Source organism: Narcine bancroftii, chromosome 8 (assembly GCF_036971445.1).
Source record: "Narcine bancroftii isolate sNarBan1 chromosome 8, sNarBan1.hap1, whole genome shotgun sequence".
NCBI lineage: Eukaryota > Metazoa > Chordata > Chondrichthyes > Torpediniformes > Narcinidae > Narcine > Narcine bancroftii.
In genome coordinates this window covers 167,342,541-167,367,369 of record NC_091476.1, presented here as the reverse complement: position 1 = coordinate 167,367,369, position 24,829 = coordinate 167,342,541, and positions in this window count along the sequence as shown.

Genomic DNA, 24,829 nt, shown 5'->3' with positions numbered 1-24,829 from the left:
ATTATTACTGTTTCTCAGAAGCAATTGCACCCTTAGGAATGTCTTATAATTGATACTGGGAGAATTCTCCCAGAATCACAGTGCGGCTTTCGCGCAAACAGAGGAACTACTGACATGGTCTTTGCTCCAAGAAAAGTGCAGAGAACAAAACAAAGGACTCTACATCACCTTTGTTGACCTCACCAAAGCCTTCGACACCGTGAGCAGGAAAGGGCTTTGGCAAATACTAGAGCGCATCGGATGTCCCCCAAAGTTCCTCAACATGATTATCCAACTGCACGAAAACCAACAAGGTCAGGTCAGATACAGCAATGAGTTCTCTGAACCCTTCTCCATTAACAATGGCGTGAAGCAAGGCTGTGTTCTCACACCAACCCTCTTTTCAATCTTCTTCAGCATGATGCTGAACCAAGCCATGAAAGACCCCAAAAATGAAGACGCTGTTTACATCCGGTACCGCACGGATGGCAGTCTCTTCAATCTGAGGCGCCTGCAAGCTCACACCAAGACACAAGAGAAACTTGTCCGTGAACTACTCTTTGCAGACGATGCCGCTTTAGTTGCCCATTCAGAGCCAGCTCTTCAGCGCTTGACGTCCTGCTTTGCGGAAACTGCCAAAATGTTTGGCCTGGAAGTCAGCCTGAAGAAAACTGAGGTCCTCCATCAGCCAGCTCCCCACCATGACTACCAGCCCCCCCCACATCTCCATCGGGCACACAAAACTCAAAACGGTCAACCAGTTTACCTATCTCGGCTGCACCATTTCATCAGATGCAAGGATCGACAATGAGATAGACAACAGACTCGCCAAGGCAAATAGCGCCTTTGGAAGACTACACAAAAGAGTCTGGAAAAACAACCAACTGAAAAACCTCACAAAGATAAGCATATACAGAGCCGTTGTCATACCCACACTCCTGTTCGGCTCCGAATCATGGGTCCTCTACCGGCATCACCTACGGCTCCTAGAACGCTTCCACCAGCGTTGTCTCCGCTCCATCCTCAACATCCATTGGAGCGCTTTCATCCCTAACATCGAAGTACTCGAGATGGCAGAGGTCGACAGCATCGAGTCCACGCTGCTGAAGATCCAGCTGCGCTGGGTGGGTCACGTCTCCAGAATGGAGGACCATTGCCTTCCCAAGATCGTATTATATGGCGAGCTCTCCACTGGCCACCGTGACAGAGGTGCACCAAAGAAAAGGTACAAGGACTGCCTAAAGAAATCTCTTGGTGCCTGCCACATTAACCACCGCCAGTGGGCTGATATCGCCTCAAACCGTGCATCTTGGCGCCTCACAATTTGGCGGGCAGCAACCTCCTTTGAAGAAGACCGCAGAGCCCACCTCACTGACAAAAGGCAAAGGAGGAAAAACCCAACACCCAACCCCAACCAACCAATTTTCCCCTGCAGCCGCTGCAACCGTGTCTGCCTGTCCCGCATCGGACTGGTCAGCCACAAACGAGCCTGCATCTGACGTGGACTTTTACCCCCTCCATAAATCTTCGTCCGCGAAGCCAAGCCAAAGAAGAAATTGATACTGAAATCTAGGGCAATAACTCATGAACATTTCTATTACCGAAGGGGAAAATTGGAAGAGAAAATTACTGATATTTCCCACTGCCAAAGTAAACATGTCATAACATATGGTTCATTGGAATAAGATGTGCAAATTGACTTACTGAGGAAACCTGTTGTTTTGGATATTAGTTCTCGGTCAACCACAGAGATGTTTGTTGTCATATTATATATTAGCTGATGTAATTTTGTCCATGAATCTGAGGATAAAGTGTGATCTTTGTAAGCGCATTTCATTTAATTTATTCTGCATAACATAACAGCCTTATGATTGTATGCCTTTGCAGAATGGTTTCCTGGTTTTATTTTGATAATTTAATAAATCCTGTAAAAACTTTCTCAGGCAATGAAAGATAAAAAGAAAAAAAAACAACTGAAGGCATTTAGTCATATGAAAATTAGCAATGTTTACTGCTGAGGTAAATGTCTAAATCCACTTGCAAATTGATGAATGGACCCCCACAGGTGCAGACCATAAATGGCGATATCCATGGATATATAAACAGAATTTGGAGCACAAGAGGTACATTAAGGGATATTGTGTTTTTTTTTTTGGTTGAAGATCCCTCATCAAGTTTTTGGCTTGAAACATTGCTTCTGTTTATCTTTCTACAGTTGCCTACTCATCTGTTGAATGTTTCCAGCACTTGTATTTTGTCTTAGTTTTCATCAAAGGTGACATGTTTGTGTGTCTCCCTCTTCATCAGGCAGGAAAAGCCTTTGCTTGCTTTGGGCAAAACTGGTTTATGACCAAAAATACGAGCGCAGCTGGCTTGTGCCAGAAGTCCTAGCAGTGATCAACAGCCAGGTATTGATCATGTTTAATATCGATATGCCAGCTGAAGAAAGAAGTGAGAATTCCCTTTGGACCAAGTGCACATGACTCAGAAACAATCAGATGAAGATGGGTTATAATCTAAAAGCAGCAGTAGGTAACATTGAGAAAACCACTGATGTTCCTGAACAGCTGATGGGGAAAAGATTTTCAGTTCGCCACCAGTTTTGGATTTCACCTTCATTTGATCCAAAATTCTTGAAGTATTGGAACAGAAAGGCTCGAGATGGATGGAAGCAGGAAGGCAAAAAGTTCTCTGTATTATTCTTCCTGCCATTTCAGAATTAGCATCCCTTGCTTCCATTTGTCCTGCACGTGACATCCACCATATTAATGCCCACATACTGCACATCATTTCTTCTCCTCTTGGATCAACAGAATCAGGAAGACAAATAACAATGCCATCACAACATGTTCTCTTTTACAGTCCCAATTTACTGTTGTCAAATGTAAACCTTAATCACTGATGTTTATTAATCTATTTGTGTCAACCCTCTTCTGCTGCAAAGCTTTTCATATTTATGTGGCGTTTGTGAAGGATTCCATGTGGTTAAGATTTAGGAGGTCGACATCTGTTGCAGAGAGAGAGAGAGAGAAAGAGAGCATTTGACAGCAGAAGCAGATGATTTAGAGGACTCGAACTGTTGAGGTCAAGCTGCTTAGAATCTGCTTCGGCCATCAACCTCTGGGCACAACAAATTCAATGTCAAGGACAAAAGCATTTGTTGAGATGCAGACATGCCGCCAGTCAGAGAAAGAACAGAAAGTGAATCCATGTGTGGCAAAGGAAGATCAATAATCCCATTTGTCTGCACGTAATCAGTGGCTAAAATCCTTCATGATCAGGAAGGGATGAATTAACGGAGCAACAGTGAACAGGCTGAGATTCTACTGATGGATTCAAAGCCATCAGGAAATTATTTGTGACCTTCAAGCCTCTCACTCTGGAGGAAGCAAACTTTTCCTAGTTCTTGATATTTCTCTCATTTCCTATTACCTTTACTAACCTGACAAGTATTAGCAAATTGTACCAATGCTTGATTTAGGATTTCAGTGAACCATACCATTTGAGGATCAATATGGGTTCAATCACATCTTCATGTTGGTGACCAAGAGGTCATTACCATGCTCATACACACTGCTCCTCCATTTCATGCCACCCAGCACTGATTTTTTTTTTAATGGTGCGCTTCATCTTCCATTTTGAACACTCACAGATACCTGTGGAAACACAAGAACTGCTGGAATCTTGAGCAAGCTTTGAAAAGCTGGAGGGTCTCAGCAAGTCAGGGTGTTTCCATATAACCATATAACCATATAACCATTTACGGAGAGGAAACAGGCCAAGTTGGCCTTTCAAGTCCGCACCATTTCACTAGAACAACTCCACTAGCTCAAACCTCCTGCTCACCGCCAATAAACCTCCAACCCCCTCACCTCCATGTACACATCCAACCTTCTCTTAAATGACATGGAGAGAAGTGGGCAGTCAGCATTTTGCCTCAAGCTCTTTGATTTGAGACTAACATGGGAAGGGTAGATATGAAGCCTCTTCCCACTTTAGACTCGAACATTGTTCCTGACCCAAAGTCTGTTTCTCTCCAGGGATGCTGTTTGACCTGATGAGTCCTTCCAGTCTCTTATTTACCCATAGGTACATGCCCAAAAGACACTTGTTTGAGTTATATATTGTGGTGTTTGGAACCTGATGCAAACCATTAGTTCTCCTGCAACACAAAATTGCTCGTGGATATTACCATGAGCGACCTCTGGGATGGTGAGAGCTGAACAGCAAAACAGAAAGAGGAGGGGCTATTGGCTTCTGTCACATATAATGGGTGCAGATGAGGAAGACCTGGGATCCATCACCATGTGTGGCAGTCAATGCCAATCTACTGCAAAGCTTTGCACTGGCTGTACCAGCCAGGGTAGAGCCTTGATCCTCACATCTTGATACTGGGTGGTTCCTTCCCCTCTGGCAGCAATCTAGTCGGAAGTCACCACATCTGTCAATCAAGTTCAAGATCGCCCACAGTGAGGACACAAAGTGCCATTGGCTTGTTTAAAAAAACACATACATCACCACTGTTTCCTTGAATAACCTGGCCTAGTTTTGGCATACCTAAGCCGGCCCCCACTGTCTGTGGAGCAGTTGGGTTTCCTTTTGCCTGGGCATGAACCCAAGCTTCACTTCAGGTCTTAAACCACAGATGACACTGGAGTATCAATCACAAGGTGTATGCCAGTAAAGTGTTTCAGCCATAAAGGGTCGGAAGGCTTAATGTGGTCCATACGTAGAATAGACATTTGTGTCTTATTCTTTGAGATGGCAGAGGTCGACAGCATCGAGTCCACGCTGCTGAAGATCCAGCTGCGCTGGATGGGTCACGTCTCCAGAATGGAGGACCATCGCCTTCCCAAGATCGTGTTATATGGCGAGCTCTCCACTGGCCACCGTGACAGAGGTGCACCAAAGAAAAGGTACAAGGACTGCCAAAAGAAATCTCTTGGTGCCTGCCACATTGACCACCGCCAGTGGGCTGATAACGCCTCAAACCGTGCATCTTGGCGCCTCACAGTTTGGCGGGCAGCAACCTCCTTTGAAGAAGACCGCAGAGCCCACCTCACTGACAAAAGGCAAAGGAGGAAAAACCCAACACCCAACCCCAACCCACCAATTTTCCCCTGCAACCGCTGAAATCGTGTCTGCCTGTCCCGCATCGGACTTGTCAGCCACCAACGAGCCTGCAGCTGACGTGGACTTTTTACCCCCTCCATAAATCTTCGTCTGCGAAGCCAAGGCAAAGAAAGAAAGAAGAATATGATTAGATTTTGCAGTTAAGTGGAATAACATACCTGATAGTTAGAGAGAGGTGGTGGGTAGTGTTTGTTTTAACTGCATGTTTAAACATGGAAACTGCGATTAGCAGGAATGTGTCCATTTCAACGTGGGAATTGCGAGTAACGGCATTCTATTGATTGCCACGAGTATCCGCGTTCAGTGCGTGTATGTGCGTGTGTGCTCTGTCTCACAGGTAGATAAAGGTATGCTGTGGCAATTAGCTTGTGTTCAGACTCGTTGCTTCGCGGACCCTCCAAACTTTTTCCTCCCACCACTATCCCCAGCACCCCCAGCTCCAACCTTCTCAGACACTCCCTGCCTGCTGAACTGGGTGGTGAAACATTGCAGGAGCCCCAGCACAGGGCACCGACTGATACCAAGTTTCCAGCACAACCGTGCTGTCGGTCGTGCATCTCTGTACCCCTTAATGCTGCAATGACCTCCATCTGGTCGGAGCTGACTCCACTAGTCCACTCATCCTTGGGAATGCAACACAAGAGCTACAAAGTATCATTATAAGAAGCTCTTTGTGGTGTTCGTTGTGTAATAAATCCTTTTTATCAATGATTAAAATTTTAATGAGTTCTTTAAAAAGTTTTCCCAAACCCTTGAGTCAGTGTTGAAGTTATGTACATCATAAATTACAAAACATAAACTATTTATAAAATAGAAATAACCATGGCAGCAAAAAGATATCAATAGGACAACTGTATATGTCTATTTAGACCTCTAAGAACTAAGGAAAAAAACTGCCATTCATTAATATGCTTCACCACTACATCCACCACTATTCCCCACCATACCCAGGAAACCGAGATATTTGCTAATATGTTTGTAAGGCATGCATTTTGGCCACTCCTCAAATGAAGGTTCTCCCAAATTCTTTCAACCTCTAACACCTGAAACTTCATCAATGGACTTACAAATCATAATCCGAAATTCTTGAATTCTGCGACAAGACCAAAGCCCCTTTTATCCACTTCACAGCCCCAGCATTCAGGGGTATTTTTTCAAACCTAATCTATATAACCTTGCTGGAGTCCAATAAAAATGGTGCAGAATCTTGAACTGAATTAAGCACACTCTCAGGTCTCTTGACATTACTTTGATCTTTTTCTTTAATTGTCCCTTTCTTCCATCTCAAGAACCACACTCAGGTCTAGTTCCCATGCTCTTTAAAGACCCAACAGAAGTTTATCCCCTGAGTGTGTGTTAAGGCTGAATAATAAAATGAAGCTTCATGACCTTTACCATATGCAGCCAGTACCGAAGACAGATTGGTAGCAACTTGTGGGGGTTGCTGTGTAGAACCAAATGTTGCGTGTAGCACATGATGCAGTTGAAGATATCTCTAAAATTGTGACCGAGAGATATCATACTTTTAGATTAATTGATTAAAAGATTTTAAACAGTCAGCATTATAAAGGTCACCCCATTTATTTATACCTTTCCCTTGCCAGTTCCTTCAGAAAAAAAAGGGGACTTATCAGTACACAAATTTGGATTCATCCAAATTCTCGAGGCTTCATTCAAATTGCAATTAAATCTGGCTAACTTATTCCAGAACAAATGCATATGTGATATAATTGGGTGAGATCTTGCCTTAGGAGGTCACTTGATAGACAAACATTGTAATGGAGGGATTGGAGGAAAGGTAGAACACTCTCCGGAGGGAGAGACCATTATGCTAAATGCTTAAGGGTAAAAGCATAATAATAGTACATTAACTTCGGCAAACCTAAGCCCCTTCCCCCTTCAACTGGCAATTATAATTTATCACGGTTCAAGCCTGGGTGTTTCCCATTCCAAATAAAAGCCTTAATTATTTATCAAATCGATAAAAATATGCTAATGGGATTTTCACTGGCTATGATTGGAACTTTTGGAATACTATTCATCTTCAAGGCGTTTACTTTTCCCGACATTGACAAGTACAATGATGACCATCTATCTACATCACATGAAATTTTCTGCAATAATAGATCAAAATTTACCTTTACTGAGGGGAAAAAATAATTCCTAAGTATCGTCTACCCTTCATTGCCAATGAAATCGACCAGGATAAAAAGCAGATGGAGGCGGTATGGATTTAATGGTAATGCATCTGATTTTGTCCAATTAACCTTATAACTTGAGAATCTAGAATAAGACTTTATAATATTCAGAAGACATGGCACTGACTTACCAGGTCCGACACAAATAATAAAATATCATCCGCATAAAGCATCGCAGTGGGCTTTGAGGTTCTAGATAAGATATGGTCAATAATTTGATCCATTACCAAATTAAAATCTCCTCCAAGTATGATGTCATAAGCTCCAATAGAGGGTAAATTTCTTTCAAGATCCACAAAAAAAGCCAGCGTCTTCTATATTAGGTGCATATATGTCTGTTGATAAGTATTAGAACTCCCTCTACTCTTAATTGACAAAAAAATCATGATCTGTAAGACCATCCCGTAGCTTCACTGACTCCTCTGCTAATAAATGTGTTTCCAGAAAAAAATACCACATCCCATTTTTGTCTCTTAAGTGTATTCATTATTTTTCTCCTTTTGATTGGATTCCCCAGTCCATTAGCATTCCATGTGGTGAAACATATAAATTAAGAGAAGTCATAGTTAAGACAAACAAGCAAATACATTGCAATATTTTGGCCCTGACGAATCAATCCCCATGTAAACTGGAAAGTAAAAAAATGGTGTATAAAACTCTCCTGCGTACCACAAAACATAGCTAAAATGTCCCTTCCACAAAGGATTATGGTCCATGAAAATGCTCGACCAGTTAACTGCTCATAAATGATGCTGGTGCAATTTTAAAGTCAAAATAGCATGTTAGCCCTAGTGAGGATATGGTAGCTTCAGTACAATACAATTCAGCAAGATTTTATAAAAAATAACACATTTAACCTGACTCACATCTTGCTCAGGTTAACTAGTGTAATTAGATTACTTCATCTCCTCAATAAATATTCTTGCTTTATACGGATGGTCATAAAGCTAAAAGCTGCCCTTAGTCTCTATTTTTAGCTTGGCAGGGTAAAGCAGCGCAAAGCTCACATTCTGCCCTGAAGCATCTTCTTGTATTCTTTTAATTGTGTGGGTCTGGAGAAGTCCCGAGAAAATCATGATTATTGTCCCTGGAAAACTTGCCTTTGAACCTCGCTGCTTGCAGCACCAAATCTTGATTTGTTGACCTGAGAAATCTTGCTAGGATAGGCCAAGTTCTTTGTCTGATACTAGGTCTAGGTCCCAAGGCTCTCGATGTGCTGACAAGCTTCGAGACTAGTTTATCCATGAACTCGATGATATCCTGCTCCTCCTTTCCCTCTGGAATGCTGATGAATTGAAGATTGTTGCGCCAATTATGGTTCTCCAGGTTCTCCAGTTTATCTGTTAGCTGGTCAATATCCACTTCAGAATGCAATGGGTTAACTTCTCATTCCTTATCCGCCACCCCTAGATAGTGAACTCACTTCTCGACCTCTGCAACAGTATCTATCAGCAATTACAGCTTTGACTCCACTGACCTTATAGAAAAGCGCATATCTTCAAGGCCTACCAGGTCGTCTGAGATTATTTTCAAAGCCACATACATGCCAGTCAAGTCATGATTCGCCTCTTGCTGTATTCCCTTAGACGATGGACCTCCGAAATTTTGATCCAAAGTCTCCTGCCCAGAGCACTGTGACCTCCAATGTCCCTTAATATCTATGGAAGCTGTCACCTTAAGTTGTTTTGATATATTACATGAATGGTAAAACTTTATAGCTACAACCGTAATAAAATAGCAGTGAATTTTTAAAAAGATAATCATCAATCACCAGGGTGGAGCATTGTCTGCACAGCCATCTTAGCCATTGTATCACGTGACTCTCTCTAAATTCTTTCTTTATAATGTTTCACAAATTACAATTTGAATTTTTAAATTGTATTTTGGGCTATTATGTGAAATGTTTTGGGGTTGTAGATTAATCAGGTGTAATTGGGCAGTACAGAGTTGTGGGCTGAAAAGGTCTGTTACGTTTAAATTAAATTTAAAATTAAAAATAGATTTTAAACCAGTAGGTGATATAGATTGCACTCTATGCCAGTGGACAAATTTCTTCAATACTGTTGTATAATTCCTCCATATAGCAAATGAAAGGCGCACTTAGTAGATCTGTTCAGTTCAGCAAAAATAGGGAGAAAAAATATTATAATTATATTACAGTTGAAATACTTATCGAGATGAAACACTGCCCATTAATGTTGGTCTCGCTGAAATGGAGCTCATCTCCAAGGTGTGGGAATTAATTTTGACTCCAGCCTCAGTAGTTGTCGCAAAAAAAGATGTATTTTGCATTATATATGGACATATTCAGAAACTGGGCTCGAAGGGATTGACAAACAATAAAATACAATAGAATAGGTACAATAGAATGGATCTGATCATCAAATTTAGGAATGAAAATTTTCTAGCAACCTTCTGCTGGTGCAAGCTGCCACCCTGAGCAAATACAGTCATAGATGTGACCTTTTGGATGGAATGGCCAAGGTCATTGGCAATGACCTTCTCTATGACAAGTAGCAAGGCCATCTCCTCCATTGTCAAGACAATTCCATTTCTCACTTTTCTTGAAGATACAGCAACCAGCATAGAAATTGGGGGAAATAAATAGGTAAAAATATGAACATATAAAATGGGTGCCCCCAGCACTTAGTTCGCTAATCACATAATCTCAATGAAATGGAAAATTCACTTATCTCTCATCTATCAATTCCCATAGATGCCGGATACTGTGGGTGTAACAGTAGTTTGATCTTTGTGTGGTGCTCCAGCATATTCTCCTATGCCCAGAGATGGGGGAAGAGGTTCTGAATTTGTTGCTGAAGTTCCTCTCAGCCACTGGAGAGACAGTCTACTCATCAGGGGTTTTTCTTCATTATCTGCCAGGGAGAAGGAACATTTGGGACAGGATTAGAACCCTTGAGACTACGACTTGTGAGCATACAGTAGGCAATGGAAGGAGCGCGTCACCTCACAAACTATCCACCTGCTTAGTCCATAACCTGTCTGCTTCCCCAACTGCAGAAGTCCTTAGAACCCGGAGAATCAAGAGGTTAGCAATCATCCATCATCATGAGGGTCTGCCTAAGAAGAAAATTGCTTTTTCAACTCCAGGTCTATCAAGGCTCGTGTTGGTGAGATGAGTCTGAATAGTTTCAATGGATTAGGGAGAGAAGCAAGGATGATTGCACCAAAGATAGGGTCATGGTTGAGGAGTTCTTTGAAGTTCTCCATCCAACAAGTGCTTACTGTCTCTTTATCCATGCCAAACCCACCTTCACTCCTGGCCCTCAGTGGTTCAGGAGATTCAGTGCTTGAGTCATAGTTGTTCTTGACAGTGATCAAGGATAGTGAATGATATGAGTTTCAGGGCAGCTATAACCACTCAACATCAATTTTATGTAATGAAACGGAGGAATTATAATGAATAATACATATATTTAATTTTAGTTTGATTTCCTTTTTTAACCATTCCAATAAAAGACCACTCCCAGTGGGCCATAGAAAAAAAATTCCATCTGTGCAGCATCTGTGATCGACCTCTCCCAGCTAAATTTCATTGTTGACATATTTATTTTGCTGAGGATTTTGACTTTTGTATCTCTGGTCTTGAAGAATGCACAGAAGCTCTTTCCGTTAAATTGCTAATGGCTGGGAAGGGAATACTTGTGTGAAGCTTTCTGCAGTAAGGCAGCACTCACGGCTGTTATTATCCAAGCTCTTGTATTTTCGAGATGTTGCATCAAGACCCCATTTAGCCACTGTTGGATATAAAAGATTACTTGATATGATTTAAAGAGCAAAAGAATTCTACTTGATGTTCTCGTCAATATTTGTCTCTCAACCTGGCTGCCCCGTCATTCATTATGGTTGTAGGAGATTGCTGTGTCAGATTTGGTTCCCAAGTTCATTGCTCCTTGATTGTAGAACAAGGCGTGGTTAGTTTGAGACTCCCTGACAGATTTCAAAATCAGGTTTATTATCACAAAATCTGTTGTTTTGCATCAGCTTGATTAGTGCTTAACAGATGCAAATTCATTTTGAAAAAATTACATTTCTGTAAATACATTAATTTTAAAAATTCAAAAGAAGAGAAAAAAAAATAGTGTCTATGATTCATGGTCCATTTAGAAATCTGATGGTGGATGGGGAAGAAACAGTTTTTGTAACTTTGGTTGTTTGTCTTCTGGTTCCTGTACCACCTTCCTGATGTTAGCAGTGAGAAGAGGGCATGGCCTGGGTGGTGAGGGTCCTTGAAGATAGAGGCTACTTTCTTAAGGCACCACCTCTTGTAGATGTCCTTAATGGAGTGAAAACTAACACTCATGATAGTGCTGGCCGAGGTCACAACTCTGTAGCTTTTTCCTGTCCTGTGTGTTGTTACCTCCACACTAGACAGTGACACAACCAGACAGAATGCTCTTTATGGTACAGCTGTAGAAATTCGCAAGAAACTTTGCTGACATTCAAATCTCCTCAAACTTCTATCGAATCACTTTGCCAATGAGCCCCTACTCCAATAGTGGAACTAAGTCTTGTTTGGATTATGCAGCATTAGTCCAGAAAATCATCTCTTAGATCAGGGGTGGGCAACCTACGGCCCTGGGGACCGTGCACGTGAATTAAGCATCCCTCAGCAAAGGAAATACTTTGTGGCTATATAAATACCACCCGTTTGGAGTTGTGAAATGGGCAGCAAAATGACTGCATTCACGCAGAATGTTTACTGAAGTCTCTCTACATTGTTATAATCAGGAATCGATCATCAACTGAATCACTTTCTGCCCGTGGAAAAATAACTCACCCTGGAGCTCCAAGGTACACACTTCAGCCTCAAGATGGTCCTGAGAGAAGCTGTGCATCAGATGCCAGCTGTCCTGCTCTTCGTCCCAGGCCATTCAGCAGCCAGTGAATGTGGAGCCAGGCAACCAACAGGGCAAAATTTTTGGAAAGACCTCAAAGCGCCCCCTCCCCTCCCCTGACCCGCCGCCACCCACCCCCCTCTCCCCGCTCACTCTCTCCCCACAACCCCCTCTTCCAGCTCCCCTGATCTGCTCAAAAAGGCGCAAAGCCAGATGTCCGTGTGAGGGACGCTGCAACGTTCCTTCATCCAACTCTGGCTGCAAGCAAAACTCAATTAGCACAAAGCAAATTTTGTTCACTTGGAAATGGGATTTACCTCACATACTCGTAGTTCAAAACACATCGTTGAGTGCAGAGAAATTAAATAAAAGAGGAAGATCCAGATCAAAGGTAGAAGTTGAGAGGAATACACAATAGGTTCGGCTGAGAAAGATTCAAGATGATGTATTTGACAAATGTATTTATGTCCGCAGTTTTCAACTGTGGTAAACCTCTGTTATTCTATGATTGGCTGCTGGCTGGACACGTCTTCTAAGACCGATCCTATCCATAGCCCTTTTCATGCTCCCCATTCCACTCTGCCTTGATCAGTCAATGAGGTTGACGGCTGCTCCAGTCTATAGTTAATAAAAGTCTAACAATTTCACAACTTGAGTCTTTTGTGACTATAGTTTGGTGCATCAGCAACAAAAATAATTGTTACTGAATATTTAAAACTCCTGAACCTTTTTGAAGAATTATTTTAAAGCAGCCAATTTTAAAGGACTGTTTGCAGTACTCCAAATGCCAGTCTGAAATGTTTATATTCAGCAAGGGATGATTTTATCACTCCTGCTAAGCAGTTTGTTCTACCAGTAGCACAGCTCCTTGAGATGATGCTATATTTGGAAGGCTATGTCTGTCCCGTGACAGCACTGTCCCCCACCTAGTAAGAGAACACACTATCTGCAAATCAAGGTTTGGTTCTGCCCCACCCATTATTGCACACATTGCTGTTGGCCCAATATGTATTACTTGGACTGGACAGTCCAAATACAGCCTGCCTGTATTTGGCCTTGGACCATTGGCTATTGTAATTGGATTAACCCTCCTGGCAACGAGCCATTTTAATCTGCTAATGACCTGGGCTGGATCTTCCTGCATTATAAAGGTGCCATGCATTCTTTGTTCTCTCTTTTTGTCAGCTTTGGACCACCCTGCTCCACTCCAGGCCTAGAAATATGGAAGGGTGCTGGAGAAACTATTGGTAAGATGTTCACTGTTAAGAGGGTTGGGTGCACTTAATAAGTGTCTCTTGTAGCTTAGAGCCGTGCCTGCACTAAATCAAGGTGTGGTGGGGAATCGTAGTGAATTTTCCTTGATCATTGTGTGTACCAGTTGTGTTTTGCATCTGTTACCATTTCCCACACTCGCCTTCTGTAAATAAAATTCTTCATTGCAAGACTGTGACCAGAGTCCTTGCCTTTGAGACCAACCAAACCTGTTTCCTTACTCACAGCAATCTGAACTATATGAAGAATTATTTAAAAGCAACTGTTTAAATGACATTTTTCAGCATTCCACATACCTGTCTGAAATGTTCATACTCTTGCTAAGTTGTTCGATCTACTGGTAATAAAGTTGATCGCACAACTCCTTGAGAAGATGCAGTGTTATTGGTATCAACAACTATGTCAGCCAATAACGAAATGCTTTCCAACAACAAACAAAATCCAGTTTTCCACTGATTGGGGTTTGTTATTTTGTTTACATTGTGAATAATTTTTCTCCTTTTGGAATTTTATGTTTTTTCTTATTGTATAATTTTAATGACTAAGTCATGTTTTTGGTGCATTTCCAGATTTGAAGATGCCTTTCTGACCTGAAATGCATCACCGTCGTTTTTTGGAAGGAATACGGTTGATCTCGTTGCTTGAACTTTTTCTGTGGATTGTTTTTTGATAGAGTTACATTCATGCAATATACATAACGTACCTCAAGCAGAGATAATCGAAAACTTAAATTACATAATGTCTGTGTTTCAGTATTTCATTTATGGTAGCCAGCCATTCAAACACGGACACACCATCCGGCCCATGCATGGCAAAAGGATGCCCGCCCCTGCCTTAGATCCTTCACTGGCCAGATCTAGCAAAGCATCTGAATTCAATGGGTATTTTAGACCATCAGATTCAAAGCCAAAGTGGAAGTAATGCTAAATTTAAAAAAAAATGTTTCTGTTAAATGATCGTCATTGCTCTAGGTAATTTATCTTTCAAATGATATTTAAAAATGATTATTGGAGATGGAAGGGTAACTTTTCTGATTGGAAGCCTCTGACCAGTGATGTTGCATAAGGAAGTCCCTGAATATACATAACAAGTTGCGAATCGAGGAAGCATGATTTGTGCGTTTGTGGACGACGGAAACATTTACGGTATTATCCGCAGCATGAAGCATGGTCAGAGGTTACAACAATGAATCACAGTCACAACCTATCTTTGTCTTTTACTTGCCCTATTCTTATTTATTTTGTAATGTGGCTTGTATAAATGTGTGCATTGTGACGCTGCCATTAAACAAAAGATTTTGTGGCATTTTCGGGACAATAAATTCTGATGATGTTGATTTGTTGGAATGTTGTGTGCAGATGGAATTTAATCCTGACGCATGGAAAGTGATGTGTTATAGAGGTGAAATAAGGATAAGGCATATACAGTATATAGTAGGGGTTCCAAAATAGTGTTGATGAACAATGGAATCTTGAAGTGTGTCACGGGTGGCCAACTTTTAATTTTTAATTCAGACATCCGGCACGGTAACAGGCCACTTTGGCCCACAAGTCTGTGCTGTCCAATTAACCTACAACACCCTTCCCCTCCCACCCGGTACCTGCTCGTGGTCTAAAATGGCCTATTTCTGTGCTGTATGTCAAAATTAAAAATTAAATGGTTGGCCACCCCTGGTATGTTCTTACATTCATGAAAATAGTGATTAGCTAGATTGGGTGGGAAAGAAGACATAAGGTATGCTTGCCTCCATCACTTGCACAAAACAACAGAAAGTTCAGGAACAATACTCCATAATCAGTCTGGGCACTCTCCAACCAGACGCCATTAACATTGACTTTTTCAGTTTTAATTAAAACTCTATGCAGATTCTCTCTCTCTCTCTCTCTCTCTCTCTCTCACACACACACCCTTTCCCTCTGTCTCCTACAGTTGAGCTCCCTGGAGTGAGATAGACTAACGGCTGACCTGACAGAGGTGGCCTTGTCTAGAAGAGAGTGCAGGTGTAAGATGAGAGATTGGATGTTTACAGGAGATCTAAAGGGTAAATATTTTCAGAGAGTGGGTTGGAATCAGAATGTACTGCCTGAAGATAAGTTGCAGACGGATAGTTTCACAGCCTTTATGAAGCACTTCTATTAATGATGCATAGAAGGCCAAATACAGATATGTGGGAGTAGTATAGATAAAACCTAAGAACAATGGTCAGTATGGACACAATAGGCTGAACAGCCTTTTACAGTGGGTGTGATGTTCTGACTCCAGGGTCAAGCAGATTTATAAACTATTCAATTCAATGACAGCTGTAGTGGAAGCTCCAGTCCCCATTATGCCTTTTGTTGTGAATGGTATGTATTTGGAGTCAGGATATAGGTATTATGCTGTGAAAGGCCAGAATTACTGGTTGGATCTCGCTGCCTGTATCTCAAAGGTGGGGAAGACCAGCAAGATTGGTCCTTCACATTCATCCTAATAGGTGTAGGAGCTCATGGACAGCAGGTTGCAGTTTCAACAGAAGACATGGTCCAGCAAGTCTCAATGATTCTTCTACGCAACAAGGGACCTCCCACCTGATTGATATAAAAATGGCTTTGGCTGCCTTAGCTCACAACATTTTAGCCAATGAGCTACTGTCTCATTGCTATTATTATAATTCTTCAGCTGTACAACAGAAATTCCCGTTTAACACTGTTTGATGCTTCGAAAAAGATTAAAATCAAGATCGACACAAATTTAAACTAAGGGTGTTCCGATGGCTTTTCTTAAATAAAATGCTTGAGGCAGGGCTTCCCAAACTTTTTAGCTCACTGAATCCTTTTGGGGAGCACTTGGAAATCACAGAACCCCAATATTTAATTATAGTTTAAAAGAAATGGTATATACACACCCAGAGTAAGAAAGTAAATAAACTCACCATTCTCCACATTGAAATCGTTTGTGGTCTCTGATTTACATTTAATGGGATGAATGGAATTGTTCCTTGTCCTCACAGATCTTCTTAATATTAGTGCACAATATTAGATCCAGTACAACTCTGTTTATCTGAAATGGTCGGGACTGGGCCTACATCACATAAATGTCTTTTTTTTCGGACTACTGGTAATTTTTTAAACACAGCCCAATAACAACAGCAAATCACCTAATAACAGTCCTTAAACAACAACAAAAAGGGCAGGCTTCTTAATGTTTAATTCTCACCAAACAAATGCTGGCTACTGCCGACCACCAACACCTCTCCACCAAGGCCCTGCTCCTGCCAGGAGCCCAAGGTTCCCACTCCTCCCCGGTAGCCCAAGGTCCTCACTGCCGCTGGCAGCCTGACATCGCTGGTCAGTTAGGCTCTGTAAAAAAAAAATACTGATCAATGAGGATTTCTGATTTGTTTCGCATATCCTCATTTATCAGAAATTTAAAAATAAAATTCAGATAAATGAAGATTTCAGAGAATACGATTTCAGATCATCTGAGTTGTATTGTGGCTGTATCCTTGTGCCAGGAGCAGCATGAGGTTAGTTTCTGTGTTTTGTTTTTGTTGCTGCATAATACAAAAATCCAGCCTCGCACATGTAAGTCGTGGAAAATGGTAATAGACAGTGCACAGCAGATTTTGCCAAGGACGGATATTGGTTTTGGGAGATAAATTGGGAAAGCTTTGTTAGAGTAGGTTACATACAAACACTTTAAAACAGATCTTATTTGAAATACTGTCGCTGTGCTAATACTAGACATATCGGCCCCACAGCTTTTGCAAGAGCTTTGGAGAGTGCCCAAGTGACTTCACTCATGGATTGTTGTTTACATTGTTGGCAACAGATGAAAGAGCTTGTCGGAGCCTCCTTCTGTCTGGAAGGGAGCCTACTGTTCAAGAGGGTCATGTGGTTTTGCAAGAAGAGAGAGTCAAACAGGCTTTTTCTCAGTGAGGGAGAGAGACACAGAGATCACTTCTACAGTGTTACAGCCAGCAACAGCAGCTGAGACTGGAACAGGACAAGCTGGCAAGCTTGTGGAAAACCCCATGTGGAAGATGGGTTGTAAGTGCTTGATTCCGCCTGGTCAAAGGCCTTGTGGTTCAGGCAAGAGGAGAGGACTGGCTGTCTAATGTTTCACTTGGAATAAGAGAAACAAAAATAAACTCTGTGGTGACCTGAAAGAAAGAAATTATCATCTGGAGAACCCTGAAGGGGGTAAGTTTCATCAGCAAGAAACTGAGGTGGCTGGTTGTCCATCGTACAACAAATCTCTCTCTGAAAACTGACAAGGCCCTTCCTGAGCAGTAACCATTTGTCTTGGTGAATATCTATTGCTGCTGGGTTTTGGGGTCCTCTGGGCTCATAACAGTACACGTATGTAAACACTTTTTCCATTCTTCATCATGTAAGTTATTGTGGAAGTTAAAAATGTCCCCAGTTGTGTGCCCTTGCAAATTTTCACAAAGAAGCACATCTTCCTCAATATCATTCTCAGACACCTACCTAATGAAGACTAGCAGCACTGGAAGACCTGCTACATCTGTTTCATTGCACTTTATTTTTCAAATAAATGTAAAAACCTTCATGAAAAAATGGTGGTACCTCAGTACTTGCTTCAGATTAATTATCCTGTATCCTATGTTCTTTTTAAAGCCAAAGGTCCATGGTTCTTAATACAGAACTGCACACATGGAATCTCTTTCAGTTTAAATTTTAAAACATGGCCCCAAAAAAATGTCTCATTGCTTGAAAATTGCTTCTTTAGGCCTGCAGATGTCAGGCCTCAAGACACCATTTTGTACTGTTAGTGTCGAGGCCTACTGTTTTCTGCCCCAGAAACACAGCAATTTAAAGGCACAAGTAAAAAGTAAATAGAAACAAGTTTTAGTTATTACTTCTCATTTCTTCCGTGGAACCCCTGTACCTTTCCGCAGAACCCCTGAGATTCACGGAACCCGGTTTGGGAAATGCTGGCTTAAGGCAAAGGTACCTCATATGTACAATGCCAGCTGCTCAGAGACTTTTCATTTTTTTCCTGTCAAGAGGTTTGATAGAAATAACAAAGGAAGCAGCAAAATGTCAACATAGGGAAAATATTTCTCTCCAAAAATATTTAAAGAAACTTCAAACTATCAGTTTTTTAGATTAAACTGCAGAATAATGGATTTATGTGACAAGGAGCCATGCTATCCTTCAACAAACTCAACATTGGAAATTCATTTGGATTCTGGTGAACTTACATACAGAAATGAATTCTTCTGTGCATTAATATCCCAATTCACAAAGATGCCCGGACATATGCAATCTTGACAAGTGGTGGAAAACCCCCATTTGATCCCAATACTACTGCTATAATCTTCATAACTTTCAAGTTGTAAATATGCCACCATTGTGGAATCTGGCTGAGGAAGGCAGCATCAGGAACATGGTGGTTCTCTATTTAGGCCCTTAGAAGGCCCTCTTTCCCCCATGATACCATCCACAAACTCCCATCTTGTATCCCTCACCCCTTGACCTCCATCAACCATGTCAATACAAACTGTGCCTCTCTAACCAATCACAGTGATCCTTCCTTCTGATACCCCGACATGGTATTGAGATACCATTGAGATACCATCAAGAGCAGAAAAGGCTTATGAACATGTTAATGTTTTTTTGGCAACCAACACAACAGGAATTTGCAGCAATCATCTTGTGGGACAGATTTGGTGCACTTTTCCAGAGGACAAAGATCTTCCAGGATTATTATTATGCAAGATTTGCATTCAAAGTTGAGATTGACAAAATACATTGTAAATTTAGGTGACTTGAATGATGATTCTTTTCCAAAAAGATGGTATGGGAATTAATTGGTAAAGATCTGAGGCAAAACAAATAGTTGCACCAATCTTAACATTTCACCTTCTTAGCCAAGAAAGTCATTGGTCAACATCTCCCCACTCTGAGAGTTCTCTGCAGTGTCTCTCTTGCATGCTTCAACAGCCATTCAGTTCTGCTTGATAGCCATGGCCGTCAAAAGTGTGACGTGCTCACTGAGCTGGAAGCACTCGGCTTCTCTCGCCAGTCTTCCCTTCAGTGGGGAATAGTCTGACAGGACTATACTTCAGTGGAGCTTAGGATGGCGGGGTGCCGGGTTGTAAAGCAGGAGAGGTTGAAAGAAAAGGAAGACAGAGGGCATGAGCATCTTTAATTGAGGAACGAGAATTTTTAATTGGAACTGTTGGGTAAAGAGGAGCTATCATGGGTGAACAAGGACAGGAATGATAAATGAGCAGGGATTTGTTGTATGATTGGATAGGGACATCAGAGTTAATGGACCCTGTGATTTATGCTAATACTGATTGATTTTATTGTTATGACACCCAAGGTTGGATTGTACTTCGCAAGGTGATGTACAATATTATGAAATCAGCTGTCATCTGAATGGATTGTACTGCGGAGAGTTTCACATTGTACCAGCACTTCCTAGATCATAGGATTACAGTATTAAAAATCCAGATTAGAATTTACCGATGGAAGTAATCTGCATTATTTGCAAGGTTTAACTCCAGTAATAAAGTGAATTTAGTGGTCCCTATAACTCTGTATAAAGTATTGACTTTTAACTATAAAATTGGGTTAGAATTTACAAGAATGATTTCTGTAGTTGTCTTCTGAGTTACAGGTTAAATGTTCTCTGCCACATATAATTGATGTACTGTATACAAGGCATCACATTTTGATTAGATCAGCACTTAACCGCTGTGTTTGCAAAGTAGCAAATGATGTTAACAATTGTGATTGTCTGTGGTGGTCCACAGTTGGTTGTGAGCTTTCTGTTGTCATTGGGGATTTGGACAGAAATGTTTACATATGATTGACGTTGATTTGCGCCTGCTTTAAAACTAGTGCTATCAGGTAGTGATATTCTACTCTCCATTGCCCTGCAATAAATAAATATCCATTACTTAGCTAGTGCCACTTTGATAAGAGGGAAAAAAAAAGGCAAACATTGAAAGATTTTGATTTTTACATTCAGATAACACTTCATTCATCTTAAAAGTTTGATTTGGGCTTTTTTAAGGTTGAAATAGTGAACCAAGTAGAATTTAGTTCCTAAGCTTCTGCTTAGTCTACAACATCAAGCTGGGAAGGCCAGCGATGCACACAAAGTCAGACATCCAGAATTGCTGGAAGATGGTCCACTGGGTGAAAGACACATTTTAATCTGCCCAAAACCTATTGGTCTTTCAGCACATGGAGATGTCGGTGTGGGAATGCCACTGACTGGCACATTCTAGGCTGTAGGAGTACTTGCAGCCAACACAAGGGTGCTTTGGGGAAGAAGTTTGGAGTTCTCCCATTACCAGGCATTGAGGGGCTGAGACTGAGTGTAGCCCATCGCACAACAGATGGGGGAGTAATAACAAAGTGTCACAGTGGCGGTAATTGTGTAAATGTTTGGGTCAAAGACTTTTTTTTTCCTTTATTTGCCCCTGTGCTCCACAGATTTAAATTTGTAATCAAACAATTCACATGTGATTTATGCTAATACTGATTGATACTGGCATATTCCAGATTTTATTAAAGATTATTTGTATACATTTTGATTTGAAAATGTAGAAATGACAGGACTTTTTGTACTTAGTTGCCCCATTGCAGGGCAATATAATGTTTGGGACATTTGGCTTCATAGGTGCTTGTGATTATCCATGTATTCCTGCTTCATTTGTGTGGGTATAGAGAGATAGGCTTGATTCTAAGCTTTTGACAGCCTTTGGAATTTTTAGTTGACATTTTTTCAACTTGAGGACCAGAGGCGTGCCATTGAAAAATAACTATTATTCGGCTGAAAAACAAGAATTATACAGTAAAAGACATTGCCCAAACCTCAGGATTACCAAAATCAACTGTTTGGAGCATCATCAAGAAGCAAGAGCATACTGGTAAGCTCAGTAATTGCAAAGGGACTGGTAGACCAAGGAAGATCTCCACTGTTGATGACAGAAGAATTCTCATAACAATGAAGAAAAATCCCCAAATGCCTGTCTGACAGATCAGAAACATACTTGAGAAGGCAGGTGTGGATGTGTCAAAGACTATAGTCTGCAGAAGACTTCACGAATGAAAATACAGAAGCTACACTCCAAGATGCAAACCACTAGTTAGCTGAAGAACAGGATGGCCCAATTACAGTTTCCCAAGAACTATTTAAAAGAGCTTGCAGAATTCTGGAAAAAAAAAAGGTTTTGTGGACATGTGGGAGCAAGATTAACATTTATTAGAGTGATGGCAAGAGCAAAGTGTGGAAGTGTAAAGAACTGCCCAAGATCCAAATCATTCCACCTCATCTGTGAAACATGGTGGGGTGGGGGGGTGTTAAGGCCTGGCCATGTATGGCTACCACAAGTACTGGTGCATTTATCTTCATCAATAAAGTAACTGCCGAAGGCAGTGGCAAAATTAATTCTGATGTGCATCGAAACATCATGTCTGCTCTAATTTGAGAAAATGCCTCCAAAGCCATTGGATGAAGCTTCATCCTACAGCAAGACAATGATCCCAAACATACTGCTAAAGAGACAAGGGAGTTTTTCTAAGCTAAAAACTGGAAAGTTATTGAATGGCCAAGTCAGTCACACTATCTAATTCCAATCGAGTATGCCTTGCATATGAAGAGAAAAGTTAAGGGGACAAGCCCCCAGAAGAAGCGGGAGATGATGATGGCTGCAGTAGAAGCCTGGCAGAGCATCACCAAAGAGGATGCTCAGGATATGGTGATGCCCATGAATCACAAAGGATATGCAACAAAGTACTAAACATACATACCATTGCTATGTCCCAAATATTATGGTGCCCTGAAATGAGGGGCCTACTCTTTGTATATAAAGTATTATAATTTCTACATATTCAACTTAAATGTACACAAATCTCTTTGGCTTGGCTTCGCGGACGAAGATTTATGGAGGGGGTAAAAGTCCACGTCAGCTGCAGGCTCGTTGGTGGCTGACAAGTCCGATGCGGGACAGGCAGACATGGTTGCAGCGGCTGCAGGGGAAAATTGGTGGGTTGGGGTTGGGTGTTGGGTTTTTCCTCCTTTGCCTTTTGTCAGTGAGGTGGGCTCTGCGGTCTTCTTCAAAGGAGGTTGCTGCCCGCCAAACTGTGAGGCGCCAAGATGCACGGTTTGAGGCGATATCAGCCCACTGGCGGTGGTCAATGTGGCAGGCACCAAGAGATTTCTTTAGGCAGTCCTTGTACCTTTTCTTTGGTGCATCTCTGTCACGGTGGCCAGTGGAGAGCTCGCCATATAACACGATCTTGGGAAGGCGATGGTCCTCCATTCTGGAGACGTGACCCACCCAGCGCAGCTGGATCTTCAGCAGCGTGGACTCGATGCTGTCGACCTCTGCCATCTCGAGTACTTCGAGACAGTTAGGGATGAAAGTGCTCCAGTGGATGTTGAGGATGGAGCGGAGACAACGCTGGTGGAAGCGTTCTAGGAGCCGTAGGTGATGCCGGTAGAGGACCCATGATTCGGAGCCGAACAGGAGTGTGGGTATGACAACGGCTCTGTATACGCTTATCTTTGTGAGGTTTTTCAGTTGGTTGTTTTTCTTAAAATACCCTTTAATAAAAATGGAATGTGCATTTTAATCGCAAGTAAATTGTTTGATTGCAAATTTAAAGCTATGGAGCACAAGGGCAAATAAAGGAAAAAAAATGTTTTTGCCCCGAACATTATGGAGGGCACTCTAGAAATGAATATGACAATGTACAGTGATTAAAATGTATGGATACAAAATGAAGGGTGGGACTTGAAACATTTTCATTTTGTAAATAACTTATTGTGAATAAGTCTATTTTTAGTTTATAAAAAAAAGAACAAGCTTGGAAGAAACAAATTCATTTGCTTGTGAGAATGCTTCTGGTATTTTCCTTGATGATCTTTACAGATTTGGCATTTTACAGGATAATAATTATAACCAACATATTTCAAATCAATCCACTTCCACAAGGACCAATTAAGGACTTTAATTTTGGCATCTTTCTTTGATCACCAGGACTAAAATGTTGCCGAACCTTTTGGATGTCTTGTACACCTCTCATAACATTCATTTCTGTTGATACGTTGCTATTTTCTTTAATCCTTTCCTCTCAATGTTAAATATACCTCGCAATTAGCAAAGAAGCCACAAGTAATGTGAAGAAAAACTTATTTTATGTAGTGAGTGGTTACAAACTGGAAAGCTTTTTGATATTTAACGAGGTACCAGATAACTATTTAAAACCAAATAAAAAGAACCACAACAGTGGAGAGAGGTCAGAGAGTTGGATAAGCTGTATACCCAGCACAGACTTAATCTACGGAACTGCCTGCTTCTGTGTTATGACCTTTGTAAGGTTCTGTAAATAAAAAAAAAGCAAATTGCAGATTGACAGCTACAACCCTGACAATGCTGTTTTTTCATTGAATGTTAAATGGATGCACTTTAGCAGAGCCTGTGTACTTTGCCTTCATCGACTGTCAAAATCTCTCCAGGAATATACAGATGCAAATGCTACTGGAAAGAAAACATTTAAACTCAATTTTTTTTGGTTTGCGAATTGAATTTGCAATCGCTATGTCAAATTTTTAAGATTTGTCTTTTTGCAATCCAGTTTCCCTTTTGCATCAAGTTATTGATTTTGCATTACAATTCCCTGAAGACAGCTATTTCTGGTCTGATCGTTTTAATGGCAGATTCTAAAGGAGCAAAACAGAATCAGTCACATTTTAAGTGCAAACTGAATATTAACTTTGAAAATTACTGTGCAAATGCTTTAATAAGGCAATAATGTATGTCTACATTGATAAATGAATTTTTTTTAACTTAACCATATAACCACTTACAGCACAGAACAGGCCAGTTCGGCCCTACTCGTCCATGCCATAGCAAATCCCCACCCTCCTAGTCCCACTGACCAGCACCCGGTCCATACCCCTCTAGTCCCCTCCTATCCATGTAACGATCCAGTCTTTCCTTAAATGTAACCAATGATCCCGCCTCGACCACATCTGCCGGAAGCTCATTCCACATCCCCACCACCCTCTGCGTCAAGAAATTTCCCCTCATGTTCCCCTTATAATTTTCCCCCTTCAATCTTAAACCATGTCCTCTAGTTTGAATCTCCCCCTTTCTTAATTGAAAAAGCCTATCCACATTTACTCTGTCTGTCCCTTTTAAAATCTTAAACACCTCTATTAAGTCTCCTCTCAATCTTCTACGCTCCAGAGAAAAAAGCCCCAGTCTGCACAACCTTTACCTGTAACTCAGACCCTGAAATCCTGTCAACATTCTCGTGAGTTGAGTTGTAATTGCAATTAAATTCTCCATGAGAATGTATTGTCTTTGGTATGATTTGCCTTTTAAATTCCCCACGGACAGTAATCAGGCATGCTCAG